The 14,986-nt window shown below is 43.9% G+C and overlaps 1 protein-coding gene across 14 annotated transcripts in view; it reads left to right on the top strand.

Annotated features, from left to right (window-relative positions):
• The window catches only part of asxl2 (ASXL transcriptional regulator 2), a 444,313-nt gene that overhangs the window by 243,763 nt on the left and 185,564 nt on the right, over positions 1 to 14,986 (top strand). The gene's annotated exons all lie outside the window — the stretch shown is intronic.

Here is a 14,986-nt window from a genome sequence, read left to right as displayed (position 1 = left end):
ACTTGAGATCTTTTCCAGAGTCGGGAGAAAGCCCAGATAATCCCTTCTTGATGATCAGCTGAAAGTTTATCGGCGTTAGCTCTTTAAGAGCTGGTTGTATTAAAACAATTGGAAACTGTTAACATTAGCTGAACACATCACGCATCTTTAATTCAGCAAATTCTGATACTAGCAAGGCTTTATCTCCAGTCTGTTTTTGCAATAATCTAGTATGTAACAAAGTGTGTCATTTTAGTAACATTAACCCTTAGAATAATTTTGGATTCTTTATATATTTAGCTAGAACTTTTCGAAAAGCCATGTTTCCAGAAAAGCAATGGCATACATTAGAACAAAGATTACGTCAAGAATAGTTGCTTTACAAATTTTTTGATTTCATAAAGTAACATAAGAACATAAGACGCGTGAGTTTTCGCCGGGTGCTCCGGTTTCCTCCCACAGCCAAAGACTTGCAGGTGATAGGTAAATTGGCCATTGTAAATTGCCCCTAGTGTAGGTAGGTGGTAGGGAATATGGGACTACTGTAGAGTTAGTATAAATGGGTGGTTGTTGGTCGGCACAGTCTCGGTGGGCCGAGGGGCCTGTTTCAGTGTTGTATCTCTAAATAAATAAAAATTAGGAGCAGGAATAGGCAATTCAGACCCTCAAGCCTGCTCCGCCATCCAATACGATCATGGCTGTTCGCATCTCGGCCTCAACTCCACTTTCCTACCCATTCTCCATAACCCTTCAACCCATTACTAATTAAAAATAACTCTTCCTTAAGTTTACTCAATGTCCCAGCATCCACCGCACTCTGGGGTAGTGAATTCCACAGTCACGACCTTTGAGAGAAGTAATTTCTCCTCGTCTCTGTTTTAAATGTGCTACCCCTTATCCTAAAATTATGACTTCTTAAAAAAGAACAAAGAACAAAGATAATTACAGCACAGGAACAGGCCCTTCGGCCCTCCAAGCCTGCGCCGATCCAGATCCTCTCTCTAAACATGTCGCCTATTTTCTAAGGTTCTGTATCTCTTTTCTTCCTGCCCATTCATGTATCTGTCTAGATACATCTTAAAAGACTCCATCGTGCCCGCATCTACCACCTCCGCTGGCAATGCGTTCCAGGTGCCCACCACCCTCTGCGTAAAGAACTTTCCACGCATATCCCCCCTAAACTTTTCCCCTTTCACTTTGAACTCGTGTCCTCTAGTAATTGAAACCCCCACTCTGGGGAAAAAGCCTCTTGCTATCCACCCTGTCTATACCTCTCATGATTTTGTATACCTCAATCAGGTCCCCCCTCAACCTCCGTCTTTCTAATGAAAATAATCCTAATCTGCTCAACCTCTCTTCATAGCTAGCGCCCTCCATACCAGGCAACATCCTGGTGAACCTCCTCTGCACCCTCTCCAAAGCATCCACATCCTTTTGATAATGTGGCGACCAGAACTGTACGCAGTATTCCAAATGTGGCCGATCCAAAGTCCTCTACAACTGTAACATGACCTGCCAACTCTTGTACTCAATGCCCCGTCCGATGAAGGAAAGCATGCCGTATGCCTTCTTGACCACTCTATTTACCTGCGTTGCCACCTTCAGGGAACAGTGGACCTGAACACCCAAATCTCTCTGGACATCAATTTTCCCCAGGACTTTTCCATTTACTGTATAGTTCACTCTTGAATTGGATCTTCCAAAATGCATCACCTCGCATTTGCCCTGATTGAACTCCATCTGCCATTTCTCTGCCCAACTCTCCAATCTATCTATATTCTGCTGTATTCTCTGACAGTCCCCTTCACTATCTGCTACTCCACCAATCTTAGTGTCGTCTGCAAACTTGCTAATCAGTCCACCTATACTTTCCTCCAAATCATTAATGTATATCACAAACAACAGTGGTCCCAGCACGGATCCCTGTGGAACACCACTGGTCACACGTCTCCATTTTGAGAAACTCCCTTCTACTGCTACTCTCTGTCTCCTGTTGCCCAGCCAGTTCTTTATCCATCTAGCTAGTACACCTTGGACCCCAAGCGCCTTCACTTTCTCCATCAGCCTGCCATGGGGAACCTTATCAAACGCCTTACTGAAGTCCATGTATATGACATCGACAGCCCTTCCCTCATCAATCAACTTTGTCACTTCCTCAAAGAATTGTTCTTGTTCTAGATTTTCATTCTAGAGACAAACCCCTCATCTCTGGAATCAATCTAGTGAACCTCCTCTGAATTGCCCTCCAATGCAACTGCATCCCTCCTCAAGTAAGGGGACCAAAACTGAATGCAATCCTCCAGGTGCCTTGTACAGTTGCAGCAACACTTCCCTACTTTTATACCCTATTCCTTTAGCAATAAATGCCAAAATTCCATTTGCCTTCTTTATCACCTGCTGTACCTGCATACTAGTTTTCTGCGATTCGTGCACGAGTACGCCCAAATCCCTCTGCACCGAAGCACTCTGAAGTTTCTCTCCATTTAGATAATAATTTTCCTTTCTATTCTTACAACCAAAATAGGAGCAGGAGTAGGACATTGAGCCCATCGAGCCTGCTCTGCCATTCAATAAAATCATGGTTGATCATCCACTTCAATGCCTTTTTCCCACACTATCCCCATATTCCTTCATGTCATTGGTATTTAGAAACCTGTCAATCTCTGTTTTAAACATACTCAGTGACTGAGCTTCCACAGCCTTCTGGGGTAGACAATTGCAAACCCTCTGAGTAAAGAAATGTCTTCTCATCTCGGTCCTAAGTGGCTTGCGATAAAGGCTAACATACCATTAACCTTCCTAATTGCTTGTGCACCTGCATGTTAGCTTTCAGTGACTTAATTGAAGAGGACACTCAGGTCCCTTTGTACATCTACACTTTCTAATCTCTTTACATTTAAGAAATACTCTGCACATCTGTTCCTCCTACCAAATGATGTTGCTGAGTCGCAGCATGTTGTTGAGAAAATAGGAGGGGGCCAAGGCCAGATCCTTACCATAGGTAACAGTGCGGGAGTGGGAAGAGAAGCCATTGCAAGTGATAGTCTGGCTATGGTTAGATAGATAAAAATGGAACCAATCAAATGCAGTCCCACCCAGCTGGACGCGATGGAGGGCTTTTGGGGGAAGATGGTGTCGTCAGTTATGTCAAAGTCTTGACAAGGTGGATGTGGAAAGAATGGTTTCTCTTGTGGGGGAGTCCAGAACTAGGGTCACTGTTTTAAAATTAGGGGTCACCCTTTTAGGACAGAGCTGAGGAGAAATTTTATCTCTGATCTGAGGGTTGTGCAACTTTGGAACTCTCTGCCTCAGGAGGTGGTGGAGGCAGGGTCATTGCATATTTTTAAGGCGGGGGTAGATGGATTCTTGTTAGGCAAGGGAATCAAAGGTTATCAGGGGTAAATGGGAGTGTGGAATTTGAGACACAAACAGATCAGCCATAATCTAATTGAATGGTGGAGCAGGCTAGAGAGTCCAAATGGCCTACTTCTGCTCCTAATTTGTATGTTCGTAAAGGCTGCAGACAAATAAAGAACCTTCAAAGGATTTGAGTTTTATCAGTACTTTCAGTGAGATTTGTGTGATTGAAAAATACCTTGAGTTTCTCACCTGCTCCTGACTTCTTGTTGCAACTGCCTTCTCAGTAAGTGCTACCCAGCATTTGTACTGCTCGCAAACTGTTTTTATATGTTGGAGGCAATGGTCAGGCTCTGTTCCCTCTTGAATGCAACTGTTGGTCAATTTAATCTAATTGGTTGAATTAAGAGAAGAATCCAAAGATAGCAAGTTTGCCCAGAGCAATAATGATCACCAAACTTATAAGGTGTGTGATAGAATAAAGGGACAGATGCTGAGTGGAGTCCTGCAGGTATCCATGCTCAGGCCCCTGTTATTTCTAATTAAAACTAGTTAAATGTGAGGTGACAATAAAATAGAGCGGTAGAAACAGAGAATACAGCTACAAATTTTCATAAGGATTTAGATTGGTAATGTTATTACTCAGACAAAAATACCTTTAAACCCCAACAGGCTTACTTAGTTGAAGTCTTCTTAAGATTTTTCATTTCATTACTTCATGGCAGCCAAATGTTTTGCTCCTTCAAGTGCTTCAATATTTTGGCATATGTGGCACTCTTATTACCTGGGCCCTGTTTTCCTTGCTGTTTGTTTTTGGATGGTAGCTTGTGTTACGACCAGGCAAGAAAGGTGTCTAGGGGTCTGTTACTATCTTCACCTGGTCTTACTGTAACAGAGTTTAATTTTAAACACACTGTGTTTTGCGCTCCCCCTTTGTGAATTCTTGTTCACAGCTTTCCAATGAGCACAAACAGACTTTCTTTGGTTTAAAGAAGAAAAGTGAAATTTATTAAACTTACTTAAACTCGAATACAGTTCACGCCTAGGGTTATACGACGCACCCACGTTAGCATGCACACGCTATATACACATGCAGATAGGGACAGAAAAGAGGAGAAAAGATAAAGTGGAACAGTTTGAGGCAATATCTTGTTACTGTGCTTCGCTTATGGTATAGTCCTTTTGTAGGTAATTCTTGCATTTCGTTTGGGCCCAGTATTCTGCTTAAACCTTGTTCACATAGGAAACTTTTCTCTCTTTGAGGTTCAAGTGTCTTCACAAGATTCAGTTCCCTGAGAGATGAGTAGGCAGACAGGAGAGGAGGTAAATCTTGCTTCTTTTCAAGGAGCACACGGTGTTCTGAGTTCAAATTCTGTTTTTCCAGTTTAAAGCTCCCCTAGTTGGCCAGCAAGTGGTCACGTGCCCGACTGGTTTGACCAGGTCTCTTCTGTGTATTGGGGCGGGGACTCGGTCCTTTGTTTCAATACTGTCCGGTACGATGCAAATGTCCTTCCAGCCAGGGGCTTGCAATTTTAAGTTTTAATGTTCATGTGGCAAAATCATGTGTGCCTCAGTCTTGGCAGGTGGGGGGGGTTTGCCTGACACTTGGGTTACTCCATGTATTGATAGTAATTCGACACGCTGCAGGTTCCCTTCATGTTACAACTGAAGACTATTCTTAACATACAATGTCTGATAGATAGGTTTAATATAATGGGCTTGGCCCGCACGCATGGGCTTCTCTCTGCGGAACCGCCGCAATATTAAACGCGGAGGCTCAATTACATGGCCGGGGTGGACACCTTCCCCTCCCCTCCGATGATGTGGCAGGGGTGCGCATTCCGTCCCCGACAACAGCGTCCGGCGCCACTGAGCAGGCGCCGATGCCATTTTTAAAGGTCTTCCAGCCCATACATTCAATTTAATTTTTTTAAGTTATAGGAGTTTTAAAAATTAAATTAAGTTTCCTGACCCTCTCCCACCCCCGCCCAATTACTATCAAATGTATTACTTACCCTACCCCCACAAAAAATTACCTTGTGCTCCCTCCCTTCCCCCCACACCAAGTTAATAAACTATGAACTTTACCCCTTCCCACCACCCCCTAGACCAATTGAAAACGTTTAACCCTGCCCCCCACCCCTCCACCCCACCCTGAAAACTTACCTGCTCCCCCCTCCCAGCAAATGTTCTGCCTCGGATGTCCGAACTGAGATCCGAAGGCATGGCAATCCCGACAACCGACCTCAATGTTTGAGCGGGACAGCCGGCGGGAGCAGCTAAGTCATGAATTCAATAATTTACATTCATTACCATATTTAAATCCTACTCCCGTCACTGAGCAGTGGGGGGGCTGCCACGAGGCCTCGCCGCCGCGAGCAATATAGGGCAGGATCTTCCTGGCATCGAGGCCCATAGCGGGCCTTTCTCAGAGCCATTTTCCAAGTCTCCCTCGCCATGACCTCTGACGTCAGGGGGTTGGTAAAATTCAGCCCAATATACCTCCTTTCGAAATCCTCCATTCCAAACTATAATTGCATCCAACTGAATGTTAATGAATCTGTATCCTGGTAAGATTCAAATTTCTACGTAAGTATGAGGTGTTAAAGAACAAGTATAAGACAACAGGAACTATTAAACAGACTGGAAGTGAGAGTTACACATTTAGTGCACAAAATGAACTCCTGGGATGGCTCCAATCTGGCATATTTAAATGAGACACCTATTCTCGTACTTATTTTTATTTATGTTTTAAACAAAAAGTGCACTTTGCTAAAACGAAATTTACGATGTCAGGAACAATGCAGAGTGGCAGCAATGACTTACAGAGGGAACATTCCACAATCAGCTATTTCAGTGTAATAAAGTTGCAGCTTTCCTCTTCCCCCATGTTTGACAGGAACATTGCACTTTGCACATGTAGTAAAGGCTTTATTTCATTTTATGTTGATCGATAATAATCAGTGTTATGTTGTTGCCTGTTTACCACTCTAAAGACTTGATCATTGACAGTATAAGGTGCCACAATGAATACAGCTTTTTCAGATGTGATTGTCGTGTGCTGGATTTCAGCATAAGAAGAAATCAGATATCTATCTCTTCCAATGGCTTAGTCATCTGGTATGATATATCATTAAAAACCAGTTCTCCACTTTGATCTTTGGTCTGTTAAGATAGGTGGGGCAGCAGTTAGAGGGTCAGCCTTGGCTCTGAATCTGTGGATTGTGGTTTCAAGTCCCACTCCAGAGACTTCAATAAATAATCCATGCCATACTGAGAGAATGCTGCACTTTTCAGAGGTGCTGTGTTTTGGTTCAGACAGTAAACCAAGACCCCGACTGCCTCCTCTGGTTCACGTAAAAGATCCTGTGTTACTATTTCGAAGAAGAGCAAGGAAATTCTCCCCAGTATCCTGACCAATATTTATTCCTCCACCAACATCACTTTTAAAAAAAAATATTAAGTGACCATTATTTCATTGCTGTTCTGGGAGCTTGCTGTGTGCAAATTACCTGCTGTATTTCGTACATTACAACAGTGACCACACTTCAGAAGTACTTCATTGGCTGTAAAGCGCTTTGGGATGTCCTGAAATTGTGAAAAGCGCGATGTAAATGTCAGTCTTTCTTTAGAGTTGGCTTGGGCATTCCTCAGTAGAGGAAGGAAATATTCAGCCAGAGTTTCCACTTCTAGTTGGCAGTGAACTCTTGAGGAAACTGTGCCTATAATGTGTATGTCAGATGGGAAAAGGATTGGGCTCTGTTGTGAATAAAAGCCACAGTTGAACATCATGTCAATTTCCATGTCAGTACATGGAAAATGGACCATGCCGTACCACCTATCCTTCGTGGAGCAGTTTCTGCGGGAAAACACCTTTGAGCACCGATCCATCAGGCAGTGGTCTGCACGGAATGTCCTCAAGGCCCTACGGGAAAAGGAGACGGTGGATCCTGTCGGATGGTTCCCTGAGCAGACTGCCAAAGTCATTTGGCAGAATGCTTCATCACCAGAACTTTCAAACAAGCACCAAGATGTAGCTTGGCTGGTGGTGAGAAGAGCCCTCCCCGTCAGATCCTTCATGCACACCCGAAGTCTCGCAATGTCCCCGCGGTGGCTGTGGTGGGGAAGAGACGGTTGCTCACCTCCTCCTGGAATGTGTCTTTGCAAAGCAGGTGTGGAAAGAGATGCAGTGGTTTTTGTCGAGGTTCATCCCAAGCAACAATGTAACACAGGAGTCTGTGCTCTACGGGCTGTTCCCAGGGACACACACCGAGACAAACATCAGCTGCTGCTGGAGGACTATCAATTTGGTGAAAGACGTCCTTTGGTCTGCCTGAAACTGGCTGGTCTTCCAGCGCAAAGAGTTGTCCACCACTGAATGTTGCAGACTGGGCACATTCCAAGGTCTAGGACTATGTGCTGAGGGATGCACTAATGCTTGGGGCAGCCGCAGCAAAGTCTCAATGGGGAAAGACCACTGTGTAAGGTCCCCCCACAAAGCTGAACTGAGGGGCTGGATCCATGGGAAACCCCTCGAACTGTATCGGGAAAATTTTCATTTGCTGTAAAATGTAAAAATGTAATTGGCATGACAAATGTGAAATGGAAGGGTGGTGAGGCAACTCATGATTGTAATGAAGCAAACGGACCTCAATTGCACTGTTTGTATTTTTTGACTTGGTGCTGTTTGAAACTGGTAATGTCATTTTTACAGATTTTTATGAATAAAGTATATTTTGGAAATAAAAAAAAAAGTACATGGAAAATATACATTTGGTTGAAATATAATAAGAGTTGTTAGCAGCCATGGAACCATACCCCAGAATGAACTATTACCTTCAGGGAAGGACCAAAGATTAAAATTAAAGTGTATGTCAAAAGTGTAGCTTCACGTATGATTTGTACCAATTTCCGTTGGTTAATTCTAGTTTCTACACATGCTACCATTCCTGCACATCAGAAAGTCATATGATGTCATGTTTCTTTCTTAAAATTTTTTTTGAGGATCAGTATGTTAGAATTATGGACATTGGTTTATTTGGGAAAATTGAAAAGACTCAATGGATGTTTTTTTTACAAGGGTCACTGAGAGGTTTTGTTTGAAAACAAACCTTTACTGGATATCACATGCCTTAAGCTCAAACAACAGAAACCTTGGTGACTTGGGGGAGATGTTTACAGAGTAGTGACATGTCAAGAGTTATGGTAGTCATGAGGTTCTGACTTGCTGTTTAGGGTTTTGCTTCTGATATATTGTTTTGGTTCAGTTGGGTGTGGACTAATTTTGAAAGCAGTTGGGGATCAACCTGCCAAGAGAGAAACACCCAGCTCGTCTCTTTCCTCCTGTCTCTGCGAAACCCTGCAAAGAGCCAATGTGTGAGAGTTAAAACCTCTGATGCTGAATTTCTCCTAAGAAACTTGAAAAACCTGCCAGATTAATTCTCGACGCTGCCTGAATAGAACTGCTTCAGAAAAGATCCCAGTGACCTGTCTACGTGTTCTCGGATGCCAGACTGTATGCCATTATGGGCCACAACATATCTCATGCATTTTCTTAAAGAATTAACAAGTATTTGGCCAAAGTATTCTTTTTTGGTCTGTTTTTTGTAAAATAGCTCCACAGAGAAATTTTCGTTTTTTTCTCTTTAACCCTGTGTGTGTGATGGCAGGGGTGGGGGGTGTGGTGGTATTAAAAAAGGGAACTTTCATATTTCAATCTGTGTGGTAATGCTTTGCTTCGTTACTGGATAAGTCTTGCTTTATAATAAACTGATAATTTTGTTGTTTATTAAAGAAACATGGTTGGTCTAGTTTATTCTGGGATGAAGAGTAGAGTATATGATTGACCGTATCGGTAACTGGGTAAACATTTAAATGTATGTTGTGACCTGTGGAGAACTGGAACTAAAACAAACAGTGCACTCCTCCTACCTCGGTCGTAACATATAACTGGGGGCTCTGTGTGGGATAACCCAAAGCCGACGACGTGCAATTGTAAGTGGGACAATAATAATTGAAAAGAGGAAAAGTTAAAAAAACAGGTTTCTTGTGCATTAAAGTTTACAGTACCAGAATGGATTTGTCAGTTGTTATGACCTTTCTGGGAAGGGAGGATTTATCCCTCAGTGATTTGAGAAATTTAACCAAGGTTAGGCTAAAGGAATTGGCAGAAAAGTTGGCATTAGAGTTAAAACCAGGGGCTCAGAAAGCAGACATAATTGAGGTAATAGCACAGTATTTGAAACTGAAAGTAGGAAGAGGTAATCCACATGGTAATTCAGTTGAATTAGCTAAAATTCAGTTGCAGATCAAGCAGCTTGAAAAAGAAATGGAAATGAAACAGGAAAGAGAATTGACAATGAAGAAACTTGAACTTGAAAGAGAAGAAAGGGCAAAAGAGAGAGCATTTCAAAGAGAAAAAGAAGAAAGGGAATTCAAATTAAAAAAGCTGGAACTAAGTCAAAAAAGTGGCCTTGACTCCAAGGAAAATTCTGGTGAGGTAAGATCTGACTTTAGCCCAGGACCCAGTGCAGAGCTGTTTAAATTTGTGCAAGCCCTCCCAATGTTTGAGGAAAGGGACGTAGAAGCACTTTTCATTTCTTTTGAAAAGTGGAGTTTGCAAGTTCTCCCTGTGACCGCGTGGGTTTTCGCCGGGTGCTCTGGTTTCCTCCCACTGCCAAAGACTTGCAGGTGATAGGTAAATTGGCCATTGTAAATTGCCCCTAGTGTAGGTAGGTGGTAGGGAATATGGGATCACTGCAGGGTTAGTATAAATGGGTGGTTCTTGCTCGGCACAGACTCTGTGGGCCGAAGGGCCTGTTTCAGTGCTGTATCTCTAAATAAAAAATAGCGGCCAGAATGGCGGGCAATGATGTCGGGTCCCCGATGTCATTATGCCGAATCCCCATCTTACGCTGGTCAGACGGTGGGCGAGATGGAGGCGCCGCTCGCCATCCAATTTAAAGCAATGAAGGGACACTCGAAGTAATTGAAAAGGCAATTGACAGCCATTTTACGTCGGCCTTTCTATTTTACATCTTGTAAACGGGTCAAAGAGGGGGATCGCAAATCTGGCAACTTTAAAAGAGCAACAACTGATATGTCGTTGAAGGAGTTGGAGGTACTTGAATTTTAATTTCTGTCTGTTTTATTTCTGCATTAATTGCAAGGTCGGGGCTGATATTGCTGGCTCACCAGGGTCCACCTGAGTGAGTAAAACACCCGGTAGGGCCACAGCATCAGTGATTTATCCCGGGTAGGGGAGGGGGGTTACAAGTGCATGTCCTTGCAGCAGGCAGAAAATAGCTGTCCCCAATATATAGTTGGGATGCTGCAGCCATGGGCATTGTCCACTCTGGAGGAGGGTCCTCTAGCGAAGAAGAGTACAACACGAGGAGGGACAGGAGGATAAATGGCCAGGGAAATCAGAGACCTGCTGATCAGTGACCTGGGCGGCACAGTGGCGCAGTGGTTAGCACCGCAGCCTCACAGCTCCAGCGACCCGGGTTCGGTTCTGGGTCTCACCTGCACGGAGTTTGCAAGTTCTCCCTGTGACCGCGTGGGTTTCCGCCGGGTGCTCCGGTTTCATCCCACAGCCAAAGACTTGCAGGTTGATTGGTAAATTGGCTGTTGTAAATTGCCCCTGGTGTAAGTAGGTGGTAGGAGAATTGAGGGAAGCTGGGGATGTGGTGGGAAATATGGGATTAATGTAGGATTAGTATAAATGGGTGGCTGATGGTCGGCACAGACTTGGTGGGCCGAAGGGCCTGTTTCAGTGCTGTATCACTCTATGACTCTATGACTCTAACTGTGACCTGGTTATGGGGGAGGGGCAGAAGGCCACAGAGTGCACCGGGAGCAAACACCTGCGAGGAGATGAGTCTACTGAGTAGGCAGGGTGTACTGCCCACGGCTGAGCTTTCTGCAGATGTCAGAGCGCCAGGGCCATAGAAGACTGCGCCTGTCCCGAGAGCCTGTCACACCTCTGTGTGAGCTGACGGCAGCGGAGGTCAGCTCCAACTGCGTGGGTGGCCATCCAATGCTGGTCACACTAAAGGTCACAGTCTCTCTGAACTTCTATGCATCAGGCTCATTCCATGCTTCCACAGGAGACATGTGAATCTCACAATCATCAGCGCAACACTGCATCAAGGTGGTAACTGATGCCTGATGTTTTCAAGCATGCCAACCAGTTCATCAGGTTCCAGACTGACTTCGCTAGTCAGGCCGAGAGAGCCAGAGGATTCAGCGCCATCGCTCTGTTCCCCATTGTCCAAGGCGTGATTGGCTGTACACATGCTGCCCCAAATTTCACTAAGCCCTTTAAGGTAGCAATTGATGCTAGAGACCTGGGGGTCTGTGTAGTCCTGTTACAGGACGATGAATCGGGCATAGAAAGGCCAGTTTCAAAAAGCTAAATCGACACTGAAAAAGATATTCAACTGTGGAAAAAGAAACCCTGGTCTTATTACTAGCTGTTAAGGATTTTGAAGTCTATGTCCGCCACGACTACTGAGAGACACTGGTATATACTGATCATAACCCACCAGCCTTTGTGGGAAAATTCAAAAACCAGAGTGCCAGAGTATTCTGATGGAGTTTACTGATAATCTTTAAGTTATTATCACTTAAAGATTATCCACATTGCACGGAAAACAATTTAATTGCGGATGCTTTATCTGGAAGCTATCTTTGCTTTGAGTTATCTGAGTGCAAAGATGCTGCAAAGCAGAACTGCATTAGCTACAGGTAAAGCGTGAATGGGAATGAGTATGTAAATGTGTTTTAATTTCTTTTCATCTTTTGTTTTTTCATACTTTGTAATGCAACACATTTAAAGATGGTGCTTTATTCTTCCAAGGATGGAGGTGTTACGAAAGTGCTTCTATTTTTTTTTTTTCGGATTCGTGTGTTAGAATTATAGACATTGGTTTATTTGGGAAAACTGAAAAGACTCCATGGATGTTTTATTACAAGGTTCACTGAGAGGTTTTGTTTGAAAACAAACCTTTACTGGATAGCACATGCCTTAAGCTCAATAGACAACAGAAACCTTGGTGACTTGGGGAAGATATTTACAGAGCGATGAGATGTCAGGATTTATAGCGGTCAGGAGATTCTGACTTATTGTTTGGGGAGACCTGCCACGGCCCCCAACGCCGAGAAGGCCGCGCCGCATTTTACCAGTGGTGGCGAGGCCTCGGTGGGGCCTTAATTTTAATATTAAAATTAATTGAAACGCATGCAAATAAACTTACCTTGTCCCGATATTCCGGCCACTGGCTGGAACTCCCGCGCCTTCGGAACTCCGTTTGGAGTTCCAAGGCAAGTGAGGAGGGGGGAGGACCAATTACGAACAGGCCATCCTAGACTGGGTATTGTGTAATGAGAAAGGATTAGTTAACAATCTTGTTGTGCAGGGGCCCTTGGGGAAGAATGACCATAACATGATGGAATTCTTCATTAGATGGAGAGTGAGAGAGTTGATTCCGAGACTAAGGGCCTGAGTCTAAATCAAGGAAATTATGAAGGTATGAGGCGCGAGTTGGCTATGATAGATTGGGGAACGTTACTTAAAGGGTTGACAGTGGATCGGGAATGGCTAGCATTTAAAGAGCGCATGGATGAATTACAACAATTGTTCATTACTGTCTGGTGCAAATATAAAACAAGAAGGGTGGGCCAACCGTGACTTACAAAAGAAATTAGGGATAGTATTAGGTCCAAGGAGGAGAAATATAAAATAGCCAGAACAAGTAGCAAACCTGAGGATTGGGAGCAGTTTAGAATTCAGCAAAGGAGGAACAAAGGGATTGATTAAGAAGGGGAAAATAGAGTATGAGAGTAAGCTTGCAGAGAACATAAAAACTGACTGTAAAAGCTTCTATAGATATGTGAAGAGAAAAAGATTAGTGAAGACAAATGTGGGTCCCTTACAGTCAGAAATGGGGGAAATTATAATGAGCAAAGAAATAGCAGACCAATTAAATACATACTTTGATTCTGTCTTCACAAAGGAAGACACAAATTACCTCCCAGTAATTTGGGGAACATAGGGTCTAGTGAGAAGGAGGAACTGTATGAAATCAGTATTAGTAGGGAAATGGTGTTAGGGAAATTGATGGGATTGAAGGCCGATAAATCCCCAGGGCCCGATAATCTACATCCCAGAGTACTTAAGGAAGTGGCCCTAGAAATAGTAGATGCTTTGCGGGTCATTTTTCAAAATTCTATAGACTCTAGAACAGTTCCAACAGATTGGATGGTAGCTAATGTAACCCCACTATTTATAAAAGGAGGTAGAGAGAAAACAGGGAGAGAAATCAGTCGTGGGGAAAATGCTAGAGTCCATTATAAAAGATGTAATAGCAGAGCACTTGGAAAACAATGACAGGATCAGACAAAGTCAACATGGATTTACGAAAGGGAAATCATGCTTGACAAATGATTAGATTAGATTAGATTAGATTAGAGATACAGCACTGAAACAGGCCCTTCAGCCCACCGAGTCTGTGCCGAACATCAACCACCCATTTATACTAATCCTACACTAATCCCATCTTCCTACCAAACATTCCCACCTGTCCCTATATTTCCCTACCACCTACCTATACTAGTGACAATTTATAATGGCCAATTTACCTATCAACCTGCAAGTCTTTTGGCTTGTGGGAGGAAACCGGAGGACCCGGAGAAAACCCACGCAGACACAGGGAGAACTTGCAAACTCCACACAGACAGTACCCGGAATCGAACCCGGGTCTCTGGAGCTGTGAGGCTGCGGTGCTAACCACTGCGCCACTGTGCCGCCCACTCTACTGGAATTTTTCGAGGATGTAACTAGTAGTATAGATAAGGGAGAACCGGTGGATGTGGTGTATTTGGACTTTCAGAAGGCTTTCGATAAGGACCCACATAAGAGATTATCATGCAAAATTAAAGCACATGGGATTGGGGGTAAGGTACTGACATGGATAGAGAACTGGTTGGCAGACAGGAAACAAAGAGTAGGAATAAACGGGTCTTTTTCCAAGTGGCAGGCAGTGACAGGGTACCGCAGGGATCAGTGCCAGGACTGCAGCTATTCACAATATATATTAATGATATAGATGAGGGAATTAAATGTAACGTATCTAAGTTTGCAGACGATGCAAAACTGGGTGGGAGTCTGAGCCATGAGGAGGATGCGGAGAAGCTCCAGTGTGATTCGGACAGATTGAGTGAGTGGGCAAATGCATGGCAGATGCAATTTATTGTGGATAAATGTGAGGTTATCCACTTTGGTGACAAAAACAGAAAGGCAGATTATTATCCGAACGGCGATAGATTGGGAAAGGGGGAGGTGCAGCGAGACCTGGGTATCCTTGTGCACCAGTCGCTGAAAGTAAGCATGCAGGTGCAGCAGGCAGTTAAGAAGACAAATGGTATGTTGGCCTTTATAGCGAGAGGATTCGAGTACAGGAGCAAGGATGTCTTGCTGAAATTATACAAGGCCTTGGTGAGACCGCGTCTGGAATATTGTGTGCAGTTTTGGTCTCCTTATCTGAGGAAGGATGTTCTTGCTATGGAGGGAGTGCAGCGAAGGTTCACCAGACTGATTCCTGGGATGGCAGGACTGATGTATGAAGAGAGATTGGGTCAATTAGGTTTG

The sequence above is a fragment of the Heterodontus francisci genome, chromosome 3 (assembly GCF_036365525.1).
Source record: "Heterodontus francisci isolate sHetFra1 chromosome 3, sHetFra1.hap1, whole genome shotgun sequence".
In the NCBI taxonomy this organism is placed as follows: Eukaryota; Metazoa; Chordata; class Chondrichthyes; order Heterodontiformes; family Heterodontidae; genus Heterodontus; species Heterodontus francisci.
This window is presented reverse-complemented; position numbering and strand designations above follow the sequence as displayed.